We start from the raw sequence: 6,374 nt of genomic DNA, 5'->3' as shown, positions 1-6,374 counted from the left end.
ATAACCTTGGTGAAGTAACTGAACTTTCTGGGACACTTGTTTCCTAACCTATTAAATGAGTAAAATGGACTTGATTGGTGGTTGAGATATTTTTTTAGGTGGCTGCACCTGGGCTGTATGAGAAATGAAAGTGAAGTAAAATTTTTATTTAAACCAGAGCTACAGTGGCTCAGTTGTCTACTCTCTGAACATCCTCCTGCCTTCCTAGGTTTCCTTGAGAAGCTACACAGAGCCCAAATGCTCCAAGGATCATGATCCTAAAACTGCTGGATGACAGGATCTAATATCTCTTTTGGCTCTGTCATTGTATCAGCCCGTGATGCCACGTAGAGGGATGTGTGTGTGTGCGCGCACGTGCACGTGCATATGTGTGCATGACCTAGAGATTTGAAGGATTTAGGCCAAAGATGCTTATGCATGCAGAGTTGCACAGAGCCTTAAACCCTTAATACTACAGACCGTAGACTGTTTTATTTTTTCCCCAGTGATGTAGTCTCAAAGGAAACAAAGTGAGATTGAGACAGACCTTTGCCTTTTCATCTCATTTTTAAGCCCTATGATAGAAATAAACCTGCATCTGTTAGAAGAATTTGTATGGTTAAAGGTGGTGGATAATGATTAATATTAAAAATTTCCAAGTGGGTAAGAGACGTGATTCAGCCCTGCTAAGCTCGGTACTGGGCAGAGGCTATGGAAGCACCTGCCAAAATCCAGCCAAAATGCCAGTCATCATGTGGTATCTGTCTCATAATTCCTTATACATAAACTGAAGGTCACTGCAACCTTTAGAGAAGTGAGAGAAAGGCCCCTTTATATGGAAGGGTTAACGTATAAGAGTTCACTAAATGACAGAAGTCAGAATACCTCTGGTAATATTAATGAATACGCTAAGATCTTTAAATACTACTTTCAACATTCTTTTTATGTTTATCTCACTACAGAAGTAACAGAGATAATGAATTCCAACTGCTGGAATGTATTTAGAGTTCAGAGAGGAAAATTACAAGTCTAAAATATTATTTGGAGATTAGCATTTTTAATACTCTAAAATATTTACTTTCAGCCATGTATATATGTATATTAATGATACATAACACCATAGGAAAAATTGTTATCACCAGCAATATATAAAAGTGCCTTGTGATCAAACTCTCACAAATATTAATTATTACCCATTTTAGCTTTGATAGTACAATGCCATATTCTTGATTTCTTTGATTACTTCTGAGGATTAATATCCTTTAGTATTTACGTAATTTCTAATTTTTTTATATTTTAAGTTTGCTTTTAGAATAGAGCAAGCTTTCCATTTAGGATTTTTTAAATGACTTAAATTTATCACCTTTAATTTTTTTTTTTAATTTTATTTTAAGTAGGCTTCACCCTGAATGTGGGGCTTGAACTCAGGACCCTGAGTTTAAGAGTCCCATGCTCCACTGACTGAGCTAGCCAGGCGCCACGAACTATTGAACTATTTTTAAATAGTATGCTTATGTACATGCAGCAATTGCCAATGTAGAGCAATGTCTATATAATGCTTTAGTGTGAAGAATTCATATGTAGGGGCGCCTGGATGGCTCAGTTGGTTAAAGCCTCTGCCTTCAGCTCAGGTCATGATCCCAGAGTCCTGGGATCGAGCCCCGCATCCGGCTCTCTGCTCAGCAGGGAGCCTGCTTCCTCCTGTCTTTCTGCCTGATGCTCTGCCTACTTGTGATCTCTGTCTGTCAAATAAATATAAAATCTTAAAAAAAAAAAAAAGAATTCATATGTAATATAAAAGTCACCAAAGAGTAGTAATAACTAAGCGTTAACTTTTTACTCATTAAATTCATGGTAAGCTATTCTATTATTTGAAATTAATTTTCTCAAATTCAGACTACTATAAAATTTTATAGTAATGAAATGTAGGTTCCCCCCATTACCTCCCAAAGCCACTCGCCACAGGTAACTACTATTACATCTTAATGTATACAATACTCTATGGGCTTGCTAACTTCTGTAGTACAGGTAAGTACATATTAAAAGGGTGGGTTACACCTAGGGAGGTCATAGTATAACAGGTTTTGAAACCTCATTTTTCACTGAGGAATAATATCTTTCCATATCAGCACATGTAGATCCACCTCATTCTTTTTTTTTTTATTTTAAGATTTTATTTTTAAGTAATCTCTATACCCAACATAGGGCTTGAACTCACAACCGCAAGATCAAGAGTCACATGCTTTACCAACTGAACCAGCCAGGATGCCTCACCTCGTTCATTTTGATGGCTCCTTCAAAGGATTGTAAAATTTTGACATACGGTTGTATTTTGTGGTTTTTTTCCCCCAATTTTATAAACAATGTAGGAATAAACATCACTATACATCTGTATTTAGGCTTAGTATGTGTGGTTCAGGAAGCGAGATTCTCAGAAGTAGAATGAATGGCTCCATTAAAGTGTATGTGTATTTTCAGTTTTTAACTTACTGCCAAACTGCCCCCCTAAATGGGACTTGCCAGGTTAAAGTCCTATCGACAGTATGTGGCAGCACCCATTTCTCTACAGGTTGCCAACCCTGGCCTTCTAAGGCTTTTAGAAATATTGGCAATCTGATGGCATTTTGTTTTAATTTGTACTCTTTAACATTTCCTAAGTTTTCTCACTCTTCAAGAACAATCTCCTTATATATGTTAAGGAATGTTTGCAATTTAAATTGTGTCTTGATTTCCTCTTTCCTCTTTTTAGATTGTTAATATTTGATTTCTAAGTACTTTTATAATTAATTTCTAATTTTGTTGGATGGAAGTCAGAGGATGTGCTCAGAAATACACTTACTGGCCCCATGAAAGATAAATCCTATGGCTGTCTCTTCCTAGCAGCCTGGTGATGAGCCATATGTTATCAATTTCGCTTCAATCTGATGATTGAATTCAATGCTTTACCTAGATCATGTTACATTTCCCATGCCTATATCCATATCTATATAACAACTATGTGAAAAGTCAGGTTGCAGTAGATTTGATAAGAACATATTATCACCCCAGTAAAATAATTTAGAAACTACTTGTTATAAGACAAAAGGGAGGTCATCCACAATCATCCCCTCGTTTTACAGAGACAGAAATTAAAAGTGAACGTCCCATGATTATCCACTTAGTCGGTCATGACTCACTTCATTCTGAACTAATGAACAAATGAGCATTATTTCTCTGAAAAGAAGAAAATAATTCACACTAACAACTTTGATCCTAATCAAGAAAACTAATCGTAGGTAAAGTTGGCTCAGCATTTATAGTGTATAATTCATTCTGATTTAGAGATTGGTATTCATTGAATCAGTGAATGGTTTGAAAGCAACACTGATGAGTCTCAACTTCTGCATTTCAACAACTTCTGACATTGGCTGCCCTCCCTTTTTAAGATTATATGTAACTCCTCTGATGACGTTGGTATCCAGATTTGTCATTGTATTTAGGCTATTTAACCAGATTAGTGTAGGCTTTTCTACTGAGTCAGACTACAGACTGAATTTTTGCCTTAGTCACAAATATTCAAAATAGAGGGGTTTCACAGCAATAAAAAGTTTGATTTCTAATATTTACAAGTAGTCTGAACATACTTAAAAACCAAAATTTTAATGAAATATTTTAATTTGTTTTTGTGTTTCTGAGGATGAATTAGTCTAATGTGGTTTTTCTTCTTTCAACATTCTTCACTGAACTTTCTATAATTTTTCACACAAGACTGGAGCCATTTGGCCAGATGTACATACTGACACAGAAACTAGTCTTTTGAAGTTGATAGACATAGACATAGTGGATACACTTTCCAACTACCTTTGAAATGAAGAGTTCTTCCAAGATCAACACTATAATATTTTCAGCTCTTTTATTTTTTTTTTTCCCCAGATACTCCCTCATTAGTTTTCTTTCCTCTGAAACCAGCTGTGATCATTGGCCAGGGGTCTGTCTTGGCCCCCTGTGCCATTTTCTTTCTATCTTTCTTTCCCAAGAGTTTACTCCTTATATAGTTTCAACCTTCACCTTTATGTGCATAGCATCTCAGTCTATGTCTCCTGTTCCTACCTCTCCCTCAGGCTTGGGAACTGACGTACTGAATTATCCCAGAGTCATCCCAAAGTTAGTATGTCTGAAACTAGGCCTACTCTATCTCATACCTACCTGACCTTGCTCCCTGTTTCATCAATGGAAAACATATGTCAAGTCTCTGGAACTTAAAATATTAACTTGAACTAATATTTTATTTCTGTCTCTCCTTTTTATCCAATTCTCCAGCCAATTATGATTTTCTGATGTTTCTTTTGCAATGTTTACTCATGTATTTGAGTTTCTACTGCTACAATATTGATTGGAATTTCAGCCCTTTAAGAATTCCCAGATGATCTTTGGGGATCTACACATAATCTTCTACACACAATTTCCATATATATCTTCCTAAACTTACTTTCAATAATTAGGGCTTCTCTTGACTATCCTTCAGATGCAGTTAATGATTTAGTGAAAAAGACAAGATGTTTCAGTTTTGTTAACTATCGCATGATTGAGTTAGATTACATATTTCTTGGCTTCCTTATGTCATTCTCTGCATTTGTTGTCTGAGTTCCACAAACAGGTCTCTAAGAAAGCCTTTGCTATTCTAGTTTCATACTTTGACTCATTATTTCTCACACTTGAATTAACTTTGTAATCTTGGTCTATCCGAATTCTTTATACTTTAAAAATTCAGCTTAAATCCTGAAGGTTTAACTGAAGATATTTAGTTTAAAATTATTGTAGACTTCTGAAAAAAAAAATCTAGTCTTTGTCTCTCCAAAATCATTTTATCTGGCCCATATTGAACTCAAGTTGGAAGAGGTGAGTCCAGTCTCAAAATGAAGGTAAAACCACCTCCTCGTCGCCCCCCCATCTGACTCTGCCATTGCTGCTGCTGCCGGGAGGAGGGAGCCATGATCCAAAGAAACCAGAGCGCTTGAGAAAACTGTTTATTGGTGGTTTGAACTTTGAAACTACAGATGATAGTCTAAGAGAATATTTTGAAAAATGGGATTCACTTACAGATAGTGTGGTGATGAGAGACATTCTAAGGCTTTTGGTTTTGCGACTTACTCTTGTGTTGAAGAGGTTGGTGCAGTAAATGTGTGCCTGACCATACAATGTTGATGGGTATGTAGTGGAACCAAGGAGAGGTGTTTCTAGAGAGGATTCTATAAAGCCTGGTGCCCATCTAATAGTGAAGAAATTTCTTGGTGGTGGTATTAAAGACACAGAAGAATATAATTTGAGAGACTACTTTGAAAAGTATGGCAAGGTTGAAACCATAGAAATTATGGAAGACAGGCAGAGTGAAAAAAAGAGATTTGTTTTTGTAACTTTTGATGATCATGATAGAGTTGATAAAATTATTGTTCAGAAATACCACACTATTAATGGGCATAATTGTGAAGTAAAAAAGGCCCTTTCTAAACAAGAAATGCAGTCTCCTGGATCACAAAGAGGTCATGGAAGTGGATCTGGCAACTTCATGGGTCGGGGAGGAAACTTTTGAGGTGGTGGTAACTTTGGCCATGGTGGAAACTTTAGTGAAAGAGGAGGCTATGGTGGTGGAGGTGGTAGCAGCAGAGATAGTTAGGGAGGAGGTGGTAGAGAATATAATGGATTTGGAGGTAATGGTGACAACGATGGTAGTGGTCCTGCTTATAGTAGTAGAGGAGGTTATGGTGGTGGTGGACCAGGATATGGAGACCATGGAGGCAGATATGGTGGTGGTGATGGTGGTGGTAGAGGATATGATGGTCACAATGAAGGAGGAAATTTTGGAGCTAACCGTGATGGTGGTGGTGAGAACTATGATTGTGGAAATTACAGTGGACAACAACAATCAAATTATGGAACCATGAAGGGGGGCACTTTTGGTGGAAAAACTCGGGCAATTCCTATGGTGGTGGTTATGGATGTGGTGGGGAAGTGGTGGATATGGTAGCAGAAGGTTCTAAAAAATTTTCAGGGGAAAAGGGCTACAGTTCTTAGCAGGAGAGAGAGTGTGGAGTTGACAGGAAAGCAGCAGGTTACTTTGAGACAGTTGTCCCAAATGCATTAGAAGAACTATAAAAATCTGCCACAGAAGGAACAACGATCCATAGTCAAAAAGGTTACAGCAGGTTAAACAGGAAACACTTCTTATTCAGGACTGTCATAACCACAATTTGCAGAAAGTGAAGCTATTGATTAATGCAATGTAGTGTCAATTAAGTGTACATACCTGAGGTCTTTTATCTGTTGTACCTTTTTCTTTTTCTTTTTCTTTTCAGTACATCAGATATATTGCCCTGTGAATTGTGGTAGTGGTGCCAGGAATAAAAAAATTAAGGAAT

The 6,374-nt window shown here is 37.0% G+C and overlaps 1 pseudogene across 1 annotated transcript; it reads left to right on the top strand.

Annotated features, from left to right (window-relative positions):
* Positions 1–1,980: 1,980 nt before the first annotated feature.
* On the top strand, positions 1,981–5,996 carry LOC308350800 (heterogeneous nuclear ribonucleoprotein A3-like; annotated as a pseudogene). The gene is made up of 2 exons: positions 1,981–2,007; positions 4,941–5,996. The product of its transcript is annotated as a heterogeneous nuclear ribonucleoprotein A3-like (transcript).
* Positions 5,997–6,374: the final 378 nt, after the last annotated feature.

The sequence above is a fragment of the Martes martes genome (genome assembly GCF_963455335.1).
Source record: "Martes martes genome assembly, chromosome: 10".
Classification (NCBI taxonomy): Eukaryota; Metazoa; Chordata; class Mammalia; order Carnivora; family Mustelidae; genus Martes; species Martes martes.
This window is presented reverse-complemented; position numbering and strand designations above follow the sequence as displayed.